The sequence below is a fragment of the Ptychodera flava genome (assembly GCF_041260155.1).
Source record: "Ptychodera flava strain L36383 chromosome 23 unlocalized genomic scaffold, AS_Pfla_20210202 Scaffold_23__1_contigs__length_28996876_pilon, whole genome shotgun sequence".
NCBI classification, from domain to species: Eukaryota; Metazoa; Hemichordata; class Enteropneusta; family Ptychoderidae; genus Ptychodera; species Ptychodera flava.
Window position 1 is genome coordinate 7,070,977 of NW_027248277.1, and position 27,400 is coordinate 7,098,376.

Sequence of the window (27,400 nt, forward strand, 5' to 3'; positions counted from 1 at the left end):
TACTTCCAATGTCTATGCACACAAAGTTCTCTTTCATTTTTATCTACAGGGATGATATGCTTCAAAGTTGCATTTGTGACATCATCTTGTATTATACATGCCTTTAGATCATGCCTGACTTTGAACTTGTCTATCATGGCGACACATACAGGTTTCTGACAAAAACATGCTTCTGTACACAATAATTCATCAGGACACAAGTTTAAATTTGGCATAGTACCTTACTTGGCCATAGGACACTTCCCCTGACTGTTTCATGAACTGTACAGTGTAGCTATTTCTCCTGGTTACTGGCGTGTAGTCTTTGCTATGTATCACACTTCCCTTTACAGCGATACGCTTAATTTTACAGACATTTTCCACATGATATAGCGGTTTATCTCCTTCGTCAGTGTCTTGGCTTTCGCTCGAAAGTTCAGCATTATCTGAATTATATTGGCAGGAATCCGAATAACGCTCATCGTAATCGGCAGTGTAGTCGTCGAGATAGTTATCCCATTTTTGATTTGCGAGGTCTGAACTTAAAATCGTCAAGTGAGTGTCTTCAGTTTCACCTGTACATTCCGTTGTTATCGTGTCCGTACTTTCGATTTCACTTTCAAAAAAGGAAAACTGTGGGACAGCATCTGACAAATCGTCGACATTGTCGGGAGAACTGGCAGTTGTACTTTGGGGTTTTTTTTTGAATATCACAACTCTGATCGACCTGACCTACTACTTGCTGTCTAACGTTGTACTTGACGGTGGTGTTGGAAATTACGATCGGTCGTGGTCATATCGCTTGTACTCTGATCGACGTCGTCTCTTGAGGACCATCTTCTTCTGGTTGAACGTGGTATTGGTGTCGAAGGGTCACTCAAGTAGGTAACTAAAGTAGTTACCTCGTTTGCGCGTACGCTCACGGTTGTTGCTATCATTATTTGTGCCTGCTATGTTGTCGAAACTTCCAACTTCCAAGAAACAATATGGCCGATCGTCACACAGCATGCTGGGAAACGGCTCGCCCAGGTAAATATTTAGAAATACTTGCTGATCGCACTTTTTCACAAAATTCTTCAATATTTTTCTATAAATGTACTAAAATTATCGAAAACTGTTGGATTATGTGTGATTTTATGATACTCTTTTTACGGCAAGACTTTGACGACAAACTTATTTTTACGATGATGGAACGAGGACAAAAGGTCAAAGTGCACCCAATGAGGATACATCTCGACGTTATCATTTCAACGGTCGGCCGTTAAAAAAGACGCGACTTTGAATTGCTTTCGTGCAGTTATTTTCAAGTTTTGACCAGAAGCTGAGTACATGATGTCTGCAAAACGTAAAAGAACACAAACAACAAACTTTGAGGAACAAGGTATGTTCAATTTTTCACAGTATTTGAAATCGTATTGTACAATGTACGTAGCCCAGGATTTTCGATATCTGCAGTGTTCTCTTCGGTGGATTTTTTAAGAGGGTGCCAACCTTACGTTTCTTGCCTTCCACTTTATGATTATGAACTCCGCTGACCACCTTTTTTCCTTTGTAGACATTAATTGTCTGTATTTTCTGAACAATGTCTTCCTTTGTTCAAACACAGTCGGGACTGTGGTTAAAGACTGATTTTTTTGTCCTGCATTTTTGTTAAGCGAACGCCCCCCCTCATCCCAAAAGGAGATAATTATGTATAAGTCACATTTGCTAACCCCTCCGGGATCCCTTTAAGACGTGGTACCATATTACTCCACAAACATACAAATGTGGACAAGATAGAATAATAATATGTCAAATTCTGGTAGTGGTATGTTACTATGTGGTGTATTAATTTTCTCTATTTTTAAAAACTTTGCAGTATGTCCCTCTGACACCTGGGGATTGTGTGTATGTCCCATCGAAATTCTTCACAAGAGCAGTTCAGAAAGCAAAACAACGGTCACCAACAGCATGTGTTAGGTTCCTATGGCATCAGTTTTATACAGATGACGAATTGTTACCCGCAACGTGAAAGGTCAAGGATCAAATAGAAGACAAGGCATTGATCCTTGTCATCCATTTTAGGTATGTAATAATTAGACATTTTTATGTTTCTTACATGACCCTACTTCTTCATATTTCTGTTTGGAGTTTGGAGTTTCTGTTTTGGAGTTTGGAGTGGTTAAACATTCAGCAAAAATGCTATATTGCAACTGTTGTCAATAAGTTATGAATTGAATTCCCACCGTGAGTCCTTTTTGGTCACAATTTTTTTAAGTACATCACAGCTCATATTGCCAGACGTAAAAGAATGTGCGGTCATATCAAGGTTGTGTTCTGTGTCATTTAATAACATTGTACGGATTACAGATTCTTTTTGATATTTTTGGCATATGTGCTGCAAGCCATATCCTATGTGAGAGAGCTTCATTGTAGTTCTTAAAAATCCTTACACAGATTTTTATGACCCAACATGACTTTCACTCTTGACCTTCTGGTAGTACATGAGGTTGTCAGTATTCAAAATCTTTGGTAAAATGGAATCCCAATCAATTCAGTACATGATTCATTAAGTCCAACAGCAATTTTTTTGTCTTTGTAGATTTTTGTTTGCCAAACTGTGAGATGTATTTCAGCAAAAGTACAAAGATTTAAGGTCATACAGATGTCAATAATATGTACACTTTATCCCATTTAATAAGTAACCTTTAAAAATTTTCTCAGGTAATGATGTTCTTTATTTTTCTTATATGTAAATATTGTCATTGCAGCTTTCACGCAGATGCACAGCCAGCCTAAAGAAGTTAAAGAAGCAGATATTGATAATTCTCTTGGCAACATGATAAGTGCGATAGGGCACAGGAAGGGACTTCAAGGAGATTAATTTTAGACAGTTCAAGAATTTCACGAAGCCAGTCATCCTGTAGGGTAAGGTCATCACAGCCTAGAACAGTTTCACACATCAAATACTTGGTGATTTTAATGTCTTGTTACCAACATAAAAAGCATCAATGGAAACAGAATTTTGCTTTGAGACAGGTTTTCAGCACATTACTTACAAAAATATTCTGGAAAAGAGGGATGAACAGTGCCTGCTCTTCCGTCTATTATACTTGAACAATTTTTTAGACCCAACTCCTATTTTTGACTTTACTCTGCACAAAATGTATTTACCTTATTTTGGAACTATATTATCACATCAACCCCAATCAGAATTCTCCCCAGGCAGTCCTGATGGAGCATATTAACTGATATGCATAACAATGTAACAACTCTAATGAAACAGGATCTATATTCTTAAACAGGCAGTAAAACTAATTCGAGTGTGGGCTTGTTCCATACCTCAACCCCGAACACATAACTGGGCATTGTGTCTCTTAGCTAGCCGTAATAAATTTTATAGCGAATTACATAGTGTCATTCAGATATGTGACTGCTTATTGTTTGTCCAGAGAGCAAAGATCGCTTACAGCATGTGTAATCAACTATTATGGCTAGCCAATCTTACACAATTGCCCACAGTTGTGTGTTTGGGGTTCAAGAAACTGAGTATTCACACATGCAAATGTCTTACAGTTTATGCTCTTAATTTGCATTGTATGCAATTAACAATGTTCATTTCAGTACACATATTATAATTAGGCACATTTACATGCAATTGGCATTCAGTACATGGTTAATTTTTCCTGTTTTCCAATATGATTACAGGGTGAAATTCACGTAGTCGCAATAACCAGAAAGTACTACAGAAAGTCGTAAAATTTTTTGTTTTCACCTTTTTTTCATATTTTTGACTTTTTTGATTCAAAATTATTTAATGTGAAGCATAGCATCCGCAACATCCTACCTCACACAAGTACTGCTAATTTACACAATTTCATTAAGACAAAGATCTGTTCTGCTCGTTTTTTGTCATAGTAATTGTATTTACCTTTCAATACTGTCATTCCAATGAAACAATATATACACTGCATTAAACATTGACCTTTTTAAAAGGATGGGTTAGCAAGCAGCTGATATACATGTTTGGAGCTTTTCTCCCACTGAAACTATGAAGCCCAACGGAAACTGTTTTTCTTGGATTTTTAGCATAATCGCATGACCTGTGGTTTGCCAAAACGACTTCTATTTAGTTAATCAGCCAAAGGGAGGTATAAATCACACTTTCTCGCCCATCCCTTTTAAAGCATTTAAAATACATATTTACCTTTATTTGATGCATTTTTCCCTTTTTTCTATACATTTTTTTTCAATATTGTACTTCTTTTAAACTACAGAAAGGTTTTCAAGTGGTCAATACATTATTGTACAAGTTCAGTTGTTGTTAAGTTTATTATTACAGAATGATAGATTTTGTTTATTAATGGTTGAAGCTTTAACATTCTAGGAAATGCAAAAGCTTGTAAGCTCATCACTTTCCTTGTACAGCAATACGTTTTGCATGAATAAAGAGCACATTATTTTTGACACATTAATTTCAATTTCGTTTTAATTACTCTTAACAGCTCATAGTGGGCATAGCTTATTGAAAATCACGTACTGTCGGGGAAAATCTGGAAAAGGAACTGGTAGCAGCAAGTAATGAACATCGATCAAATTTACAATAAGCGCAATAGTTACAATTTAAATTTTGGCATAAAGGACTGGTAATGCATTGGTAAGATGTATGGAAGTTAAGAATGCCCCAAAAAGTAAATGCTTGAGGCATATTGTCTGATACCTTTGTTGTAAATTCAACCTGTCTGCTGTTGAGGGGTATCTTTTAGGTATGTACACCCAAATGACGCCTAAAAACCCTACCTGAAAAAAACCTAAAGTGGACAATTCTGGATGGTTTTGGATGGGCACCAGAAGTGTACCTCTGGTATGCTCTTGTGGGCGTCTTTTAGGTATAAACCCTAAAAACACCTAAAATCAGTACCCGGAACAAACCTAAAGTGGCCAAATCTGGATGGTTTTAGGTTGACCTAAAGTATACCTGGGGTGTGCTGTCTTGAGTGTTTTTCAGGTATACTCAAGGTTCACCCAGGGTATGTGTTTCCAGGTATTATTCGGGTACGCCTGATTACGGTAAGGGAAGATAGGGCCGGCGTTCGCTTAGGGCACTGATGTTCTGAATCTCTCCATCTGTGAATGAGAAAGTGCATATTAAGCAATTGAGTTAACGATTCCGCTGACATGGGAGATTATAACATGGAATTTTCCCTTGGCTGCCTCGAAAAATTGCTTCTTACTAGTTTCATGATGTAAGGGGATCTCGTCGTGCATATTTTTCCTAGATGTGCACAGTTTGATTGTCGCAATGAAACAGCATGCGGCAGTCATGCCAGCAATGCCCCATGATTGAACAGGCGACACATATTGGGTGCATCACCTTCCATGCAATTAAGGCTTGGAAAGAACCTTGCCAGGTTATGGTGAACCAGTGACCTTTCTGGTAACCACAAAATCCGACCATGCCCGATGCATAAGTGCAGAGGTAAAAGTCAATAGAGAGAGTCCAGTTTGTTTCGAGAAATGACTCGGTACCGTTCCATGTTGGTAGGAACTCCAACCACCATTTTGCGTTGAGGCGGAAGGCATCGGATAGCATGATTGTGACACTAAGTTTACATACGGTTATGCTTAAGTCGATCATGCGGTGGAGGAAGATGCGACCCTCTGCTGGAATGCAATTGCATGCAAAGCTGAGGGTGCAGATGAGGGATAGCAACTCCCGTTTTGTGCACGAATGTAGGTGGAACCAGGCGGGGAGTGTTTGAAGAAGGTCCTGTAGCTTATCGTCCAGCAAGGTGATGCCCAGGAACGTGATCGTGGGTGATGGACCTTCAACTTTTTCCGTGGTGGTAGGTATGGCTAGGTCATGGCATGTGTTGAGCATGGTGTCGAGGAAGTACTGCCATTGTGGGAGTTTGGGGGCCCTGCACTAAGGTAGTGTTTAGGTAATGCAATAAGTCCTGAGAGTTTGCTCTGCGTTTGATAATCCAGAGGAGTGCTTTGTACTATCGCAACGGCATAGTTCACGCGGGAGGAGGTGAGGGTCAAAGTAGTCTTCCTTGTTCATGTAGTGGTTGACGCTGTCATCCCTTGGTTACGATAGGTCCATGATTATATAGTGGCCGCCTGATTTTTAGGCCAAAGCCAAGAGAGTTTCAGACAAAGTTTGGCAGTGGTGGCATGCTAAACTGGTTAGTTGTGTAGCCAAGATCCGGTGGTCTTTCATTATGGCATTGCTGACGCATCAGGATCGATCATTGATGACTAGGCGTTTTGAGTGTTACATGGTTCATAGGTCCTGCTGAAACTGATGTCAGCACCGTGAGTGAGATTTTGGATGAGGTTGGCTGTGAACTATGCGTGCGTGTGGTCGTGAATGTGGGTGGTCGTGCAGGGCAGCTGAGAGCTTAGCAAGGTTGATTTGTGTTTTGGCAGTAGTGTTGCGATTGTCGCTGGGTGGACGGTCACTCCTCTGAAAGGGCTGGGCGTCTCTTGTTTGATGTGTTGTTGGTGTTGCTTGGCATTGTGGTCAGTCGCATTACACATAGAGCACTTGTGTAGTCTACCATATTGGCAGGGGGTCTTGCATGAGCCACGGTTGAAAGATCGACATACCTGAGGTGGGTCAGATTGTTTCTTGGTTGCCGGGCTCTCCAAGTAGAATGGTTGGTGGTGCCGCTGTGCCGTTTTGGGCAATCAGTCTTCACATGGCCACGTTGACCGCGGGTGAAGCAGGATGGACGCAAGAGGCGTTGGTTGTTTTGGAAATGCAGAAAATTGCTTGCTCCAGTTGACCCTCTCTGGGTAGAGGGCAGCATACAGGCAGAAGGCTTTTTCGTGATTAGCCAGGCTTCCGGCTTGTAGGTAGCAGCTTTGGAGGCCAGGAAGTGAAGGTAGTTGGCCAGGGGGATCGCAAGATGTGGGTAGTAGAATGTTCTATATGAGGCAAAGACAATGAAGCACTCTAACTAGGTGTCATAGTCGTCGACGGTTTTCCTTTTCAACTTGGTTGTGAATGTGGCTATGCCAAGGTTGTCTGGGTTGGGAGCTACTTGTGTCTTGGTAGCCTGGAATGAGTTTGGGGCTACGGCATCAGGGTGCAAGTCACCAAAGTTGATGAACTTACCGAGGTTAGCCAGGGCGTTGAGTGTTGATTGGTCAACGTATGGCAGTAGCAGGTGGGCTGGGGTATTGCTGCAGGAGTGTTGCCCATTGGTCCGGCCCTAGGTGGTGGGCGCCATGCGTTGTGCATTGTAACCAGCTGGCGGGTGGGTTGAATGATGGGCGCAGCATATTGTCCTTCTGTTATTATGAGATACGCCGCCAATGGTGGGTTGGTCCCTGATGTACTTAGTGCCACCACTGGTGGTCAGGTCAGATGGGGTAGCTGTAATGGCGGGTTGGTATTCATTAACGTGATTAGTGGGATGATTTCTTGGTTGGGCTTGAGTGAGTAGCAAGCTGGATGGAGCAGCAAGCATCACCGGCCCAGCAGCGATGAATGAAGCTGGTGATAGTGCACCAATGGCTGTATGAGTTGGCTGTACTTTCTGGTTGGGCATCGTGGTAGGTACCGGAGTGGTGGTGTTGTCGGGGGTGACTGCCGTAGTTGATGTCGGATTGAGTAAATGGCAGTTTCTATCAGTTTGGCGATGTGGTCTGCCATACTTGGATCGGCTGCCGTGGTAGCAGTTGTTGGTACTTTGACGGCAGGGTTGGTGATTGAGGTTTCCGCCGGTTCTGACTGGAGTAGGAACTTGTCAAGATGCTCTGGGCCTCTCTTCGAACTCGTCGATGAACGGGTGGCCATCCAGGTGCAGCCTCTGCTTTTCTTTGTCTTTTGCATGGTTAAAGTTTTGCAGTGTGAACTTAAGCATGACAAAAGTTGAAATGGGCTATATATAGCTTTGATCACGCTGATATGTGCATGAATGATGACGGGATAGAGATAACGCAAGTAGTTTAGATAATGGTAATTGAGGGATGGTGGTGGATTAGGTTACGTCTTGAGTGCATCTAGCGAGTGGTAAGAAAAAGCGATGCATGGTGACCTGTATGTGTCTAAGGTTTAAACTTGTTCTCAGTGTCCTTCCATACATTAACCATGATTATAGCAAAGCCATAATCACCTATTAACATTCCATCAGCGTCTTGTCTGCCTATCATCTACCTTATATCTACTGTCTAAACTATTACCTGATTAATATGCACAAAAGTAGATGAAGCAGTAGATCTACATCTTGTCTACATATTATCTAAATTTCATCTAATTTGTCATTCTCATTTTGTCTACATTTTATCTACTCTTTGAACTACGACCTAATTAGTATGCACAAAGGTAGATGAAGCAGTAGATCTACTGCCCAATTAAAATAAAGTCTACTGTAGGTCTACTGTGGACTAGATGTAGATCTCAATTTTCCATAATGGTGTGCTCTATGGCTTTTGCAGTGGAAAGAGATGCAGCACAACCTGGATGCCTCGCAGCTCCCATCTGGTGTGCTTCTTTGCACAACCCCACACCTCGACCTGCTTGCTATTGATGTGCCCAAACTTTCACTAGGGCTGGCAATTTCTAACTTCCCCAGTCAGTCTCCCATGCCTCCTTGGTATCTTTCACCTACGGTTTTGTGAAAAAGTATGCTAATTTACATATATTTTGATAGAACTGTGCACGTTCAAGGCTGTCTATTCTTTATTGTTCATGAAACAAATTGACCTTCCCTTGTGAGGATCGAAACCAGGTCTCTGTGATTAACAGTCCATTGACTCTTTAAGCCACCATATTTGGCGGGCACATGTACCTGAAAAATAGGCACTTATACATTTAAATGTTACGAGTCCACATTCCTTTGCCAAGCTTTAGGGAATGACCGCCAACAATTGAAACAAAAACATGCTTTTCTGGCAAGGGATAAAGCTTCTGATTTTCAGATTATTTCATACCCCAATTTTTGAATATGTATCTCCTGGGTCATGCCAGGAAATGCCAAGAGGATTTGACCGGTTAACCTCGCTGTTAATTTTATGCAGGAAATTACAATAACAATGCTTGGTCGAATGACGTAGTGCCTTGAGGGCGGGATCGCCAGTGGTATAGGGGAGGAGTACCTTCCCGATGGTGATAAGTGGTGCGGATTACCGTCGCCTAGGTGACTGGCGTATACGCGTGCCAAAAGACACCTATGGTTGATTTCCTGTTGACCAGTCGGATGGCAGAGTTGCAAATACCTGGACTGAACCATTTTGTTTTTTGTGGGTGTCGGTGGTACTTTGACAATAAAAGTAAAGATACACACATATTGAGTTTATTGTCTTGTTTATGAGCGGCCAGTATTTCCAACAGCATAAATTATGTGCATTTGCCCTAGAAGAAATAAATAGTTTCGAATAAAACATCGCGAATGTAACCACATTCCTTAAGCTCGACGTACACTTAAGTGCCCCAAAGAACCATGGAATCGCCCGACATTCGATTCGCAGAGATGAGTTTTGCCAAACCACGTACACAGAAATTTCAAAGTGGCAGATGACTTTATTTTTAGAATCATAGACAGTATAGCGAGATGTAAAAAATGTGAAAGAGGCTCCCCACCTAACTATCCTAAATGTTTTTGTGTCGACTTTGTGTGTTTGATTCGTTTCGAAAATGTGTTCCTACATTCTTATCCGATTGTTTGTGTTAATGAAATGATAGTTTCGCTTCGGATATTTGTAGGGAAGTTTGGATTAGTGTGTACGGTAATGTTTTGTTTGTGTGGGGAAAGCTTATGGCGAGACGCAGCCAGACCTATGGTGTGACAAATTTGATAAGAGTGGCCCTTTGACGCTTGCGTTTGGAAACCTGAGTGCGGTTTCTCATCAGTCGCGGTGTAGTTTGTGTTTGTTAAAAACTTATTTTAATGCATTTTAGTGGCCATGCTCTTCGATTAGCGAGGCAAGTATATTAATTTTGGTCACGTTGTGAGTCCGTTTGGTGGTTCGGTTTGTTTGTTCTACTTTTCTTTACTTCGGTAAATTTTGTTTTGACTGGTGTGTCTTTTAGATTTTTGCAGAGGTTTGTGAATTTTAAGGCAATAAGTACCACTGCGAGGTACGGATTTTATGTCTATTGGATCAAGATACTTACAAGTATCCTGGTTGATGTACTTGTTCTCGTACATTTTGATTAAAAGTTCGTTTACTTTGTTTACTGTTTGTTCTGGCTTGTTGTGTATAATACTGAGTGTTGTGTAATTGCCTTTCGCATTCAAGTACGTAATCGTTTGTGTTGACAATGATGAAAAACCGACCCTTGTCGAAGGTTTTTTTTTTTTCCGTAATTTGTCTATTGTTTGCAAGCTGGTTTATCGCGATTCTTTTGGCACGCGACATGTTTTGTTTCGTTGTTTGAAAGGGTATCTCTAGAAGTGCGAGTTCAGCAGCTTCAGATAGCTTTTAGGGACTGGACACAAATTACAGGGGGGGGGGGGGTGCGGTGTTCGGGTGTTTTTCGAAACACCGCTGCATCAAAAATAGTTACCCTTCAAAAGTTCATGCACAGAAATTAGTGACCCTCCCCTTATCCGTGCATGAAAATAAGTGACCCTCCCCTGTTACTCAATACCCCGCAACAAACCCACAATGTGTTCAAGACCCCCTTCTGACTTGCTATACCTTTGAAATCCCCCTCCCGAAGGAAGGCAAAATGTGGCTGATATAATGCTTTGTCCAAATAATTCATGTAAATGTACTTTGCTTGAAGTGGCAGGTAAAAAGTGCATGCCTGTACAAACAATGTAATTTTTAGATTTCATCGATAATGTTGATTCACTATACACGGTAGTTGACTATAAGAAAACTATAAACATGTATTTTCCAATATAAAACTAGCAATATCTGTTCATCTATAGATGTTTAATAACTGATATAAATATACTTGATTAGGATGGGTTGTTTACAAGTGCACGTGAACAAGATATTTGATTTTGGAATTCCACTCAAAATGTTGATTCACTATACATGGGAGTCTATGACAAAACTGTAAAAAATTATTTCACAATTAATAATATGCACTTTTTCTGCATATATGGACCCTGAATAATTGACATAATTGTACTTGATCAGAAGAGGGTGGTAACACGTGCATCTGTGTACAAGAACATTGTTTCGGAATTTTGCATAAAAAGTTCATCCATTGTACAATGTAGTCTATGACGAAACTAAGAATAATTGTTTTAAAATACAAAACTTGGCAAATCTGTCTATTTATGTACACTCGATTATTGGTATAAATGTTCATGATTAGACTAGAGTGGTTTCAAGTCTATGGTTGTGCAAGAAATTTCATTTTGGCATATCACTGAAATGTTGATTCACTATACATGGCAGTCTATGACAAAACTATGAATAATTTTTTTCCAATACAAAACTAAGTAAATTTGTGCATTTATGTACACCTAATTATTAGTATTAATGTTAATGATTAGACTAGAGTGGTTTCAAGTCTATGGTTGTGCAAGAAATTTGATTTTGGAATTTCACTGAAATGTCAATTCACTATGCATAGCAGTCTATGACAAAACTATGAATATTTTTTTTCCAATACAAAACTAGGTAAATTTGTGCATTTATGTACACCTAATTATTAGTATTAATGTTCATGGTAAGACCAGAGTGGTTTCAAGTCCATGGTTGTGCAAGAAATTTGATTTTGGAATTTCACTGAAATGTCGATTCACTATGCATAGCAGTCTATGACAAAACTATGAATATTTTTTTCCAATACAAAACTAAGTAAATCTGTGCATTTATATACACCTAATTATTAGTATCAATGTTCATGATAAGACCAGAGTGGTTCAAGTATATGCTTGTGCAAGAATTTGATTTGGAATTTCACTGAAATGTCGATTCACTCTGCATAGCAGTCTATGACAAAACTATGAATATTTTTTTCCCAATACAAAACTAGGTAAATTTGTGCATTTATGTACACCTAATTATTAGTATTAATGTTCATGATTAGACCAGAGTGGTTTCAAGTCTATGTATGTGCAAGAAATTTGATTATGGAATTTCACTGAAATGTCGATTCACATGCGTAGCAGTGCGTAGCACTATGACAAAACTATAAATATTTTTTTCCAATACAAAACTAGGTAAATTTGTGCATTTATGTACACCTAATTATTAGTATTAATGTTAATGATTAGACTAGAGTGGTTTCAAGTCTATGGCTGTGCAAGAAATTTGATTTTGGAATTTCACTGTAATGTCAATTCACTATGCATAGCAGTCTATGACAAAACTATGAATATTTTTTTTCTAATACAAAACTAAGTAAATCTGTGCATTTATGTACACCTAATTATTAGTATTAATGTTCATGATTAGACCAGAGTGGTTTCAAGTCCATGGTTGTGCAAGAAATTTGATTTTGGAATTTCACTGAAATGTTGATTCACTATGCATAGCAGTCTATGACAAAACTATGAATATTTTTTTCCCAATACAAAACTAGGTAAATTTGTGCATTTATGTACACCTAATTATTAGTATTAATGTTAATGATTAGACTAGAGTGGTTTCAAGTCTATGTATGTGCAAGAAATTTGATTTTGGAATTTCACTGAAATGTCAATTCACTATGCATAGCAGTCTATGACAAAACTATGAATATTTTCTTCCCAATACAAAACTAGGTAAATTTGTGCATTTATGTACACCTAATTATTAGTATTAATGTTCATGATTAGACCAGAGTGGTTTCAAGTCCATGGTTGTGCAAAAAATTTGATTTTGGAATTTCACTGAAATGTCGATTCACTATGCATAGCAGTCTATGACAAAACTATAAATATTTTTTTCCAATACAAAACTAGGTAAATTTGTGCCTTTATGTACACCGAATTATTAGTATTAATGATAATGATTAGACAAGAGTGGTTTCAAGTCTATGGTTGTACAAGAAATTTGCTTTTGGAATTTTACGAAAAACGTTGATTCAGTTTACATAATAGTCTATGAAAAAACTATGAATATTTTTTTTTCCAATACAAACTAGGTAAATTTGTGCATTTATGTACACCTAATTATTATTTGTGTTTATGTTAATGATTAGACTAGAGTGGTTTCAAGTCTATGGTTTTGCAAGAAATTTGATTTTTGAATTTGACTGAAATGTCGATTCACTATGCATAGCAGTCTATGACAAAACTATGAATATTTTTTTTCCATTACAAAACTAAGTAAATCTGAGCATTTATGTACACCTAATTATTAGTATTAATGGTCATGATTAGACCAGAGTGGATCATCAATACATTGTTTAATATACCCCTAAACGTGTGCCCAAAGGGCACACCGAAAAAAGAATTTGCAGAAATTGACAGTGCCAGGAGGTATTTTTTCTTTTTTCAGTATTCCATATCCTTCAATACGTGCACATGGAATTTCAGCTTTGATGCATAAAAAAATGATGACCATCCCCCATAGGCATGCATAAAATTTTATGACCCTTCAAAAATGCTTGCGCGAAAAATGGCGACCCACCCCCAAAAAACACCGCCCCCAACCCTGCTGTAATTTGTGTCCAGTCCCTTACGTTTTTGTTTTTTGTTGTTCGGGGAGTCCAATTTGACTTTTCTTTGAATTGGTGTTGTTGCGATTGTTTGTGTCTCATGATGTAGCGTAGTTACATTTTACGACTTTATTTGTTGAAATCCTGAGGTGGTTTATTCTGTTTGGTTTTGTTGGTGTCCGAATGAATTTTAAGGCTTTTGCCTAGTACTATTTTTCGGAGTTTCATAGTTTGAACGATGATAGGTTCTTGCTGAATTTCATGTTGTTGTCGGCTTTTCTTTGGAAATAGCTGATTTATTTCCACGGCCATTTTTTCTGTTACGTTACGGTGATTGTTTATTTTGTATTTAGTTTTTTTAATGTTGTGTTTCAGTTGTTTGTTATGTGTACGATTTTTGTTATTTCTTTTAAGTGTTTGTGTGTTCTATGTCATTTTATGGTTTTTTGGGTAGTTCTCTTTTTGGAGTATTTGGTGGCCCTGAAAAGGGCCGCTTGGTATGGGTTTTTGTTAGCGCTTGGCGCGTTTGTTTTGGCGATGAGCCTAGCTTTTTTATGCTTCTGTTTCCCGCCTTCTTGTCACTGTGTGTGCGTACATGGACAGTCTGCATAGCCCTCGAATGTGGTCTCGATTTTGATCAAACTGACAATATAGGAGTATATAACAAAACTGATAAATGATTTATGTTTTCACATGGATTCACAAAAAGTTTCGCCCCGGTGTTCATTTTTGGCCCAGAGGAATTCCATCTACCCACCCTTTGCAGAGTAGTAAGCTAATGGGGCAAGTAAACATGGATGCGCCGGTGCGATTCAACGATCAGCCTGTATATCGGATCGAAAGTCAACAATTTTGCGGCTCGGACTATGATCTTATAAGTTTATATGAAAAGGATAAGGCGCGGGTATTATATATTGACTGATTACTGTAGCTATAGATAGGCTACATTCAGGACGGACAGCAACGGGCAGTAATTAGTAGGCAAAACAGATGGTTTTCATCTAGGGCAGAACTCGGTGCCATGATACTGAACATTATAGTAAGCCTCTCACCTTGAAGATAATACTGTAGGTGACACGAGGACTTCAAGCGCACGATGGTACAAACAACACCACAAGTGAAACGTACACATAGAAATACACGCGTTCCTACGTTGTGCCCACCCGGCCCACACGATTAAAATATGACTGAGGGACTGGACACAAATTACAGGGGGTAGGGGGTGGGCCGGTGTTTTGGGGGCTGGGTCGCCATTTTTCGCGCAAGCATTTTTGAAGGGTCATACAATTTTGTGTATGCCTATGGGGGAGGGTCACCTTTTTTATGCATCAAAGCTGAACTTGCATGTGCACGTATTCAAGAATATGGAATAAAAAAAAATACCTCCTGGCACTTTCATTTCCTGCCATTTCCATTTTCGGCGCGCGCTTTGGGCGCAATTTTAAGGTATAATAAACAATGTATTGATGATCCAAGCAGCATCATTGATTTAAGTTGTCATGATTTCTACTTATCCAACTCCTCTATTGTGCATAACTGTCCCCTATAATGACTCTTTCAATAACAATTTGGGAGATCACTTATTTGATATCATTCTCCCATTCATACATTAGGTATAGGTCGGTGTCAAATGTTCATGTCGCCGTATGTACATTTTTTTTATTTTTTGAGGACATTGACAGAATACAAACTATTCAGAATAGTGCAAAATGTCATCAATAACAACTGGAAGCTTCAGGTCGAACAACTTTTGAATAACAATTTAGGATCACATAACCTATGAGTTATTTGCAGTGTCCTCATAGCCTACAATGTATAGTGAATCAACATTTCGATGAAATTCCAAAATCAAATTTCTTGCACAACCATGGACTTGAAACCACTCTGGTCTAATCATTAACATTAATACTAATAATTAGGTGTACATAAATGCACAGATTTATTAAGTTTTGTATTGGAAAAAAATATTCATAGTTTTGTCATAGACTGCTATGCATAGTGAATCGACATTTCAGTGAAATTCCAAAATCAAATTTCTTGCACAACCATGGACTTGAAACCACTCTGGTCTAATCATTAACATAATTATACTAATAATTAGGTGTACAAAAATGCACAGATTTACTTAAATTTGTATTGGAAAAATAATATTCATAGTTTTGTCATGGACTACTAGGTATTGTGAATCGACATTACAGTTAAATTCCAGAATCAAATTTCTTGCACAGCCATGGACTTGAAATCACTCTGTTCTAATCATGAACATAAAGAATAATAATAATTAGGTGTACATAAATGCATAGATTTACTTAGTTTTGTATTGGAAAAAAATATTCATAGTTTTGTCGTAGACTGCTATGCATAGTGAATCGACATTTCAGTGAAATTCCAAAATCAAATTTCTTGCACAACCATGGACTTGAAACCACTCTGATCTAATCATTAACATTAATACTAATACTTAGGTGTACATAAATGCACAGATTTACTTAGTTTTGTATTGGAAAAAAAATTATTCATAGTTTTGTCATAGACTGCCATGTATAGTGAATCAACATTTCAGTGATATGCCAAAATGAAATTTCTTGCACAACCATGGACTTGAAACCACTCTAGTCTAATCATGAACATTTATACCAATAATCGAGTGTACATAAATAGACAGATTTGCCAAGTTTTGTATTTTAAAACAATTATTCTTACTTTTGTCATAGACTACAATGTATGATGGATGAACTTTTTATGCGAAATGCCAAAAACAAAGTTCTTGTACACAGATGCACGTGTTACCACCCTCTTCTAATCAAGTACAATTATGTCAATTATTCAGGGTCCATATATGCAGAAAAAGTGCATATTATTAATTGTGAAAGAATTTTTTTACAGTTTTGTCATAGACTCCCATGTATAGTGAATCAACATTATCGATGAAATCTAAAAATTACATTGTTTGTACACGCATGCACTTTTTACCTGCCACTTCAAGCAAAGTACGTTTACATGAATTATCACACACATATGATTTGAAATTTTTTGGACAAAGCGTTATATCAGCCACATTTTGCCTTCCTTTTGGGAGGGGGATTTCAAAAGTATAGCAAGTCAGAAGGGGGTCTTGAACACATTGCGGGTTTGTTGGGGGGTATTGAGTAACAGGGGAGGGTCATTTATTTTCATGCACGGATAAGGGGGAGGGTCACTAATTTTTGTGCATGAACTTTTGAAGGGTCACTATTTTTGACGCAGCGGTGTTTCGAAAAACACCGGCCCACCCCCCCTGTAATTTGTGTCCAGTCCCTGATACTGCTGGATAATTTGGTCGGTAAACAGTCAATTACTACTTTAATTGACTACCTGGGTGATTAGCAGGTCGTGACCAACGACGTCATATGCAAAGCAGGCTAAAAGACAAAAGCCTCCAAAGATATTGATAGCTGGCCAGGGGTCACCATGAATACGGAATGAATCTTCACAACGCAAAAATTGCATTGTCAAGCCCTTCTGCACCAGTCAAATCCTCTTGGCATTTCCCCTCATGGTAGCTAGCAGCAGTTCTATGGGGATAACACCTCACCTGCGTGCAATGGCTCAGCAGCTGTGTATATATTCATTGCTAGAATACAAAATAGTCAACAAAATGAGTGGCCATAAAACCACATCACAGCTCGTAACATAATAGCCACAATTTCTTTCTTTTACTTATAAAAACCTACAAGCATCACTGTATCCTGCAACCCTCTAGGCTCTCTAAATACATATAGGTTTACACTAATTCATGTACAACAAGGCAGATAGCCAATACTGACTATAAGTATGCTTTTTTCTCATTAAGGTTTGGTGCGCCCTTTATAGTGCGCAACGTATTCTGCGCACTATAGAGGCCAGTCAAGATGGCAGCGTTATGCAACAGTCCGCGTCCGCGACGGCAGGGAACATTTTTTTCCAGAAAATCAATAATATAATAAGGCGAAGTCAAGAATTGAACAAGGTACATAATGAACTTTATCCCGTTCATGTTTCTTTTTTGTTACGAATTCAATGGCGTACAGGTACTTTGTTTCTTGTCAGTAGCATAGCAGCACAGCATCCGTCTATTACAGTTTGAGATTTACATAGGGTACGTATGTTATGTGTAAACATGAGCAAATTTGATGCTAAATCTAAAATCCCACGAATAATATTGATTCCCAAATAATGTAAGTGAATTTAAGAAGTTCTATATGCCTCGTAGCTGACCTGTTTCGTGTATTCAAGAAACATTATCCAATTCTAACCCATTTGAAAAAGTGTAAACATGTACCGCGAATACAACTACGACGTCGCGTACTCGCCACAGTCAGTAGCCATGGCCTAGCCCAAAAGAAAAAAAAACATTATTTATTCATTGTTTGATCACTTCAGTGGTACCTAATATGATAACAGTGTATTTTGAATAAAGAGAGCTTTTTCTTACACTTTCCAGACTTGTCTAGTAGTTTAGTTTTCAAAATGAATAAAACTTCATTCATTCACCAATACACTGATGGTAATTCAGTCTTACAATGTTGTGTAGGAGTTTTTGAGTTCAAGATAGGAAAACACCCTCACAATTACTAATGTTCCATTGTCTTTAATCATGTTTCCATTCAACATATTCAAGCAAAGTGATACCTACATCTAATCATTATTCAGTCCAAATAATTGTAGAGCAATTTTACAGCGCTAGCAATGATACAAAAAAAAACATTGTATGCATGATTGTCACGGTAGAGTAACATTCAAAAGCTGAAGTAAACTTGATTTAAAGGCCTTATTGATGCAATTACTTGTTTTGTCACATATTTTATCGTTGTAAGATGTCAAGAATTTCACAATTTAAGAGTATATCATGTACATATTGCCATAAATTATGAAACCTAATTTCTCATCTTTGCCTCCAGAGGGCACACTTCAACAAAAAAGTCTCCGGCTTTTAGAACTTTTTGCTATATCTAAAGAACTAAGGTGGTGACCCCCATTTTTTTCTATTGATATACTTTTTGGTCATTTATCCCTCGATTGAGGAAGTTTCATCAAAATCTATTGGCGGGAAATACTAAATTCTGCCATGTTTTTTTTCTTTGTTATTAAATCCATTGTTTTCTTATGCATAAATATGAAAAATCATAAATTTTAATGATTGGATATCTCAAAAATTTTCATGGTGACACTCTAATTTTTGTTGACAATAATAATATATATTGGCTTCCAGGTACTTCCAGAAATTTTAATTGAAATCTATTTGTGAGAAATAAACGGCGCACCAAACCTTAAAACACACAGAGCCTACACAGTCTGCTGTGTAGGGGTGTAATTTGCATATTTTAATGAGATTTCCTTTCAAATAAAGTGCGCCCTCTAGAAAGAATCATTGTCTGTTGGTAGCTGCAGCAGAAGAATTTTGTTGGCTGATATCTCGACAGCTCGTTATTTTTTTTTGGAAAACTGTAAGAGCGAAACGTTATTTCTAGGAGGTAAGTGTTTACCAGGGTGGGTTTTTTGATAGAGTTACAGAGTTTTTAATCATGTTTCCAAGACTTCATGGTTCGACTGCACTCATCCGTAGTGCAAATTTACCGTTGTTCAATTTACAGAATCCTAAGTTCCAAAATTCACATGTTTACAAAGAGTCTGTTGCAATCTTGAGAAATTTGGTTGAATTATTTTTGTTTAAAGTCGAAGAAGCCTATTAATGGAGTCTTAGAATTGGCCTATGTTAACGCTCGGGAAAGCAAATATGGCTGCCGAACTTGAAGACTTGTGCATGTCAAGGATATACTTACAGACTTGTATCATTCTCTATAATCGATTGTAGTCATTTTCGTAAGGTTGGGTGAAGGCACAACCAACAAAAACAATGTCAATGTCTTCTAACTTCAATGAATATTGTTTTTTAATTTTTTACACTGAATTTTTCGTTGGTAAATATTGGCAGGAAAATCAAGCATTGGTAAATTTGACTTCAATGAAGGGTTTAGCTGCAGCCATTCATTTAAAGCCGCACTTTTCAATCCCAGGTTCTCGCATTAGTGGAGTTCTCCTCCCAGTCAAACACATGGCCAGTATGATGTTTGATTTCTATAACATTAATTACACAAACTGATCTCAACCTTTTGTCACATTTTGCTAATCCTGCAAACAGAGTTTATGCAAGCTTTTGATTGACGGTTGGTTCAAATCACCAACTGTCATTGATTCCCCACCACAAACGCTCCAATTTCCTAAAAAATTGTCTTCCAGTCGCGTTAGACTTTGAATATAACCACAGAGTTCGATCGGCAGCAACTTCACGCTGACCGCTTGGCAGTCTGTCTGTGTTTTTGCGGCCGGGGAAAACTAAAAAGTGACATTTTCTGGAGCGTGTGCCCGCGTGTTGCCTGTTTGGTGTCCACTTACACAGTGAACGCCGCCATACCTTGGCGTCCTTTTAAAGGGAGGCTCCGCCTTTAAAACTGTTTTTAGATTTTGATATTAACTTCCTACATTTATAGACGCTTTGGGGTAGAGCAGTGAAAATTGGCCCAGATACTCATTATGAATCAAATTGTTGTTCCTGAAAGTCTGGTCTCACTTCAAGACGTCCTTTACCCTTTAATAGGCACCTGGCTAATGTACAGGCACCTGGTGTAATGTTACATAGTTGGGTAACGGAGACAGTAAAACTTTCAAATTGAAGGCTAGATCGTTTATTTCACCAAAATAAACACCAAAACAGTAATTCAAGATAACCAAAACATTAACTACCTTGAATTTTGGATGAGACGGAGTGTTTCAGAGTCAGTTTACTGCTGATAAAAAACGTAACCAACCAGTAGTGTTTACATGTACAGCCATTTTGATTATGACATCCAAAACGAGGCTCTATGGCAAAGGAAAATATGCAGAATTTGACCCCACCACGCAGACTGTACAAAACATCACAGATCAAATGTTCCTGTGTGAAGGAGGATGCTAAGTGTCGTTTGCATGCATGGGAAAGCATTGGTTATGGATGCTAAGGCTTGTGTACATGCATAGGATTGCGCTTAAACACAAAGACTCTTACAACGAAACATATATCAAGCTTAGTACACGAGAACCTGAATACCACCCGCCCCTGCTGTGGCAGTATTTGCATCATGGTAACAGACTGCCCTCCCCTGAGTCCATTCAAATCTAAGAGTGGCCTCAGCGAAAAGGTGGTAACAACGCCGAGATGTGTAATTGCGTTTCTTTGCGGTAACAAACTATAAATGCACTTCGTATGTATCTTGTTGTGTTAACAAGCTTAATAACTAAACATTTTAATAAACTATCATTGCACGCTGAGATATGGGTACCTAATTTGCATGCATAATGAGGATTTTGCTTCAAACCAACACGTGTAGGCAGCGCTCACAAGTGACGGTTGGCCGGTTTTCTCCTTAGTGGGAAAATCCAGATTTTCGTCAAAGCACTCCATAGATTTTCAAGCTGTTTGTTCCATGAGTTCCTAATAAATGTTATCATAGTCTAGAGGGAAAAAATCGAAATCTGTGCAGTAGTTTTTCGTGAATCCCCGATGTTATTTTTGACCGCTGCCACTGCAAGGTCCCGTAATGATTGCGTCGTTTTCGCTGACACATCTTGACGACCCTAATTGGGTATTTTTCCAAGACCAGACCTGCATTGCTTTGTGTAACCAATTATTTTTGGTGTTCGAGGTCTAGTTACTGTAAAAGTTGCCAGGAAAACTTTGCTCTAAATCTGACTCCGCCATTCCCTATTCATACTTAGATGGCCGCCAGTGTACACGCATGTATACACTGACCGCGGACATACCACTTCAGTTACAGGGTACGTGGGTATCTGTACGGAATGCCCCTCCATGCACAGTATCAGGCGTGTGTGTGCATCGTCCGTGGCTTCGCCGACAAACTGTACTGTGTAGTTATTATATGGCAAAACAACTTCCGGGTTTGCACGTCATTTTAATCAACAATTAACCCTAACAATTCCAAAGAAAGGTATACAGAAACTTTATACATGAGATAATAAACAGTAAACTTCACGAAAGCATTAACATCTTACCACCGGGTATCAAATACGTGAAGTTTGCTGAACGCCGAGGTGATGTCATCGCATAGTTACAAATGCGTCGTTCGTGTTAACATAGTTCATCACTATTCCCATTCATACAGAACGTGGAAAAACCACTCTTTAGTATTTATACACAGTTTAAATTAGGTTCACAGCCTTTAACCCTTGTTTCTTAGCCAATCAATCTACAGATGCGTATCCCCTATGTTGACGACGTTGCTATGGACCAGGCCAGAAAACTTAGGGCAAATAAATGTCCGTTTTACTTACTTTATTGCTCTAAAACTGCACAAACAAGGGCCCAGGTGGTCCATTACTACTCAAAATGCTTATACATGATTTTTGTTTGTTTAAAAAGGAGCGATTACGGATTAATAGAGCAAGAAATTTCAGGTGATCCGAAGACTGCGGTCAGCAGGGCACCCATGATGCCAATGAAGGCCACATCTCAAAGAGAGTCTCTCCCCTATTATAATATTATTTGCATACCTTGAATTTACGCAAATCTGGTACAAATGTTCTAGCGTGCATTGGTAGAACAACAAATAATAATTGATACACCAAACCAACATTTTAATTTGAAATAAGTCAACGATTGTAACAGCTACTACCACTGTATGAATGCTGGATCAAACAAAGACTGTGTTTGATTGTTTGGTTGAGTAACAATTGCTTTGAATCAAGCTGCAGGACAAAAATTGCTTCAATGTAACATTTGGGAAACAAGTCATCATTAATGACACAGTCCCCACTTGTTAATGGGTGCTTTGATTACAAGTCCTCAGAGAGGATAGAGTCCTCTTAATTAATTAGGCCTGTGATAAAAATACTTTGATATAGATGGCGCTCGATGGCTAAGAATGAGTTCCACGGTGATGAAAACATAAAACCAATGTAGGCTGCCATCCTAATTACAACAGGTAGGAATTAATCGACAGGATGTTGCCAAACATTTTGACACACTATCCTAACACTAACAGATTATTATTCATGTACCATATTTCATAAAGTTTGATGCAGTATTTACAACACTATGAAATCAACATCTGTATCAAGTTTCATCAAATTTGACGAAGCATTTGTGGATATATCACTCTAATTAGGAAAGTTAATTACATATGCAATTACAAATGAATACCAGATATGAACTGAATGTGCTAACGTGTTTTACAACAGGTTCATCAATAGTAGTATGCTTCACAGAAAGTTGGATATCTAGTAAACAGACTGGAAAATTTTAGCATTTACTCAACAGAACAACTTGACCTACTTACTAATGGTGACCCCTGATTACAAACCTAGTTATCAAGCATCGAAATTGACTGCTGTTGACTCAACATGTGTTAGCATTTATCAGACACTACTGGACGCATGAAATAATGCAGCATGACATGAATTACTGCATACTTTTTGACTGTTATGAAGTTGTGTAAAACAATTGTACAATTGACTTGTATCATATTAAAGTGTCAAAACAACGAGCAAGGAGATGTTACATAACATTTGCAGACGTCAGGATAATCACTAGCCAAAACACAAGAACAAAGACAGACATTGTATATTCTGACAGCAGGTCAATTGAGACACGCGCGGAGTGGAAGTCAGACTTCTGATAATGAAGACAAGATGTGTATACTGTATACTGCCAGAGTGACTATCTCTGACGAGGATTTATTGTATTATGTTTTTCAATATTCCCGTCAATAAACCCAGTTCGTACCAATATAATCGACACCATTGTGAGGCGTGTAGTAAGGACAATCATATATCTGTTATATCATTATATGTAGCAGGTTTCATCAACTTTCGCACAGTGCTCTCAGAGTTAAAACACCAATTACATAACTTTATTTAATATGTAAATGGCCTTATTATTAACTTGACATAGCCAAGGCTTCTCAGTACAATTAAATAGTTATCAGATCAATATCTGTAGCAAGTTTCATCAAATGTAATGCAGCAGCTGTAATTAAGGAGTAAAATCACTAATGACAAAGTTCATTACACATGCAAATGAACCCTTAATTGACTCCACATAACTAAATGCTTTACACCACAATAAGATATCTGTCAGGTATGTGCAGCACATTTCATCACATTTGGTGCAGTGATTTCGGAGTTATATGACTAATTACAAAACTTCATAATTTTGCAAATGAGCTATTTGTTAACTTGACACTGCCAAATGCTTGTCTTTACAATTAGATATTTATCAGATCAATGTCTGTACCATATTTCACTGACTTTGGTGCTGTAATTTCAGAGTTATATACCTAATTACAAAGTTCATTGAACAATTAACTTAATTAACTTGACACTACTAAGTGTTTTACAACACAGTTAGATATCAGTCAGATCAGTATCTGCAGCAGAATGCATCAAATTTGGTGCAGTTATATCAGAGTTATATGACAAATTATAAAAATTCATAAAATATGCAAATGAGCTATTTATTAATTGACACTGCCAAATGCTTCTTAGTATAATTAGATGTATATCAGATCAGTATTTGTTGCACGTATCACCAAGTTTGGTGCAGGAATTTCAGAGATATCACTAATAACAAAAGTTCATTAAATATGCAAATGAGCAGATAATTGACATGACACTCACAGTATCATTATAATGTTCTGAGATTGTCATCTGTGAAAAGTTTAATGAAATTTTGTGTAGTATTTCTTGATACATTTTTACACTGTCATTACCTGCTCCATAGGAAAACCATTGTACGGAAAAAAATGATATTGCATAACTTCATTAATATGCAAGCCACACTAACCAAAATCTAATCAGTTCTTGCAAATAGCATATGGTACCTGTGTGCCAAATCTAACTTGAATCTGTTCAGGCGTTTTTGAGTTATCGTGTTAACAGTCAGATAGACAGACACACACACACAAACACAGACAGACAGACAGATAGACATCGCTATGATATTAGCTAACGTGTGAACACGGGAGCTAAAAATGACACTGATAAATGTCTTTTTCACTGTTAAAGCAATGTGAGCTTAACATTTATACTAAGTTTCATGAAATTTGATGCAGTATTACTTGACATATCAGCCTATTTTGAAACTACAATAATTGATATGATACTGCTTCATGACGTGAAACAATTGACGAGCATATATATAAAATAGGTCAACGTCGTTGTACCAACTCTGAATGATACTGGTGTAAATTTGTCTGAGTTATGGCTCTTTACATAAGAAAATTGTAACAAAATCGCCGCCACACTGCCATATTTGATCTTACTGTCTAAAAATCAACATGCATATATATGACATGAGTCAATGTCAATGTGCCAACTTTGAATAAAATCATTTAAGACTTGCCAGAGTTATGGCTCTCGACATAAAAAAAATAAAAAAAAATGCCACCATGTGGCCATATTGGATCATATCGATATGTATATGTATAACATCAGCCATGTTCTTGTACCAACTTTTAATAAACTCGCTTGATACATGTCTGAGTTATGGTCCCGGACATGAAAAAATCTTAACAAAATGGTCACCATGCAGCAATATTCAATCTTATCGTAAAACAAATCAATCTGCATATGCATAACATGGTCAATGTCTTTGTACCAACTTTGAATAAATTGGTTGAGACGTGCCTGAGTTATGGCAAGGTTATGAAAAAATTGTAACAAAATGGCCACCATGCGGCAATATTGCATCATATCGCGAAACAAATTGACGTGCATATGTATGAAATAGGTGAATGTCCTTGTACCAACTTTGAATAAAATCGGTTGAGATGTCCCTGAGTTTTGGCTACGGACATGAAAAAATTGTAACAAAATGGCTGCCATGCAGCCATATTGGATCATATCATGAAACAAATTGATTTGCATATGTATGATGTACGTTAATGTCCTTTGCCAACTTTGAATAAAATCGGTTGAGATATGCCTGAGTTATGGCTCTGTACATGAAAAAATCGTACAAAATAGCCGCACGGCAGCCATATTGGATCGTATAATAAACAATTGATGTGCATATGTATGACATAGGTCAATGTCTTTGTACCAATTTTGAATAAATCGGTTATAACATGCCTGACTTATGACTCTGTACATGAAAAATCGTAATAAAATGGCCGTAAGGCATCATATGGATCGTATCACAAAACAAATCTACTTGCATATGTATGACATATGAAGTAGTTCTTGTACCTAGTTTGAATGAAATCGTTCTGGGCATGCCTGAGATATCTTCGTGAATGGACAGACGGATGCGCGCATGGACGCATTCACGACGCACGTACGGACATGACCAAACCTATAATTCCCCCCGGACGGTGTCCATAGGGACTAAAAATACGCTTCAAGGATGGGAGAAAAAACGTTGCAATTCCCATTTCCTCTAGGGCCTCCAAATCAATATTCCGTCCCTTATGTGATAATTTTAAAGACAATCATCTCACAATACAGTTTATGTGTTGACAAAAATGTTGTATTTTTCAGGCAAACAGCCAAAACGTTACGGGTTTTAAATGAACAGTAGATATTGACTGAAATACATAACACTGAACCAGTGTTTACTTTTTGCCCACATACAAAGAAATGGAGATATTTCAACATACAAATGCATATTCAGAAAGCCTACGGGGAAAAGTAGATATTGTTTTTGTCCTCCCGTGCAACTGCATGGAGCAGCCACCTTGAGATCGACTTACACAAACAATTACACAAGGATGATGGATTTGAGATCAACTTAAGCATTTTGATTGTGATTAACATGGCCATATCCTCCCAACTCTAACCAATTAAACTAGGCTTCTTTGACTGAAATGCATGGTAAACTATGCACAGGAAGATATTCGTATTAACCATGTTCAAATAAAGAGATACAAAGGCCAGATGGCAAGAAATGAAAAAAATGCCAACTATGTACAATCTTGATACTCTTTAACATTGATAAAATTATCTGTATATTTGATAGGAGACTTATAAGTAAAATCACCTTTCACCTTTATTTCTCATATATTTTTACTGTAGTTTGACACAAATACGGTTTACGCTTTTTGGCAGGTATCGCAAGCTGGTAGATAAATACAATATATCTCTTCGACAAATGATTACTGATGGCCTTGGTGACATCGGGCCTTAGTTAGTGACCACTACCTATCTGACTTACAGATTGATATATGGCGGGTGCCACATGTGGGGCAGGAAGCGCTTTCTATTTTCGAAACACCTGGCATCACTTCTTGGTCTTCTGGCAAGAGGTTCATATATCTTTCTTTCATGAATATGACTTTGTTTGCGTACCGTCTATTTACTGTCTGTTCTGTGCTGTTTTGTGTCTATGTTTAAAACTATTGTCTTACGAATTCTGACCTAATGTCATTGGATTATGAATTGGTATGGTTGCGATTATTTTATCATATGTACTTATTTAATCATCACATAATATACTTGAAACTTGTTTAGTCTTTTTCAATCGCCAAAAGTAAGCAAATATTATCACACTATAAATTTTGTTCATTTTGACATATTCTCAATAAGCTATAGTACTACTACTGAACGGAACATTCATGCCAAATTTCAAACTGGCATTGTAGTTTTTCTTAAAAGAAGAAATTTTGATTACGAAAAAGGACAAAGGAAAATCTAGAATATTATTACAAATTTTTATCATGATCTCATTCTGTCTGGACGATATGTGCCAGTATGAGAACATTTGTAGGGATTTGCAAACACAACTTCAAATCAATACAGCACACTATTTCTGAAAAAATGTTTGATTTATCAGAAATTTAGAAATAAAGAAAAACCACCCCCAAAAATACAAAATCG

General features: G+C 37.8%; 1 protein-coding gene and 1 long non-coding RNA gene across 3 annotated transcripts in view; one reads left to right on the forward strand and one right to left on the reverse strand.

Annotated features, from left to right (window-relative positions):
- Positions 1–27,400, reverse strand: part of LOC139124124 (uncharacterized) — a 276,954-nt gene that overhangs the window by 61,559 nt on the left and 187,995 nt on the right. The window lies entirely within an intron of this gene.
- On the forward strand, positions 1,180–5,036 carry LOC139124121 (uncharacterized). The gene is made up of 3 exons (XR_011549864.1): positions 1,180–1,360; positions 1,838–2,043; positions 2,730–5,036. It is a non-coding gene; the product is annotated as an uncharacterized lncRNA (long non-coding RNA).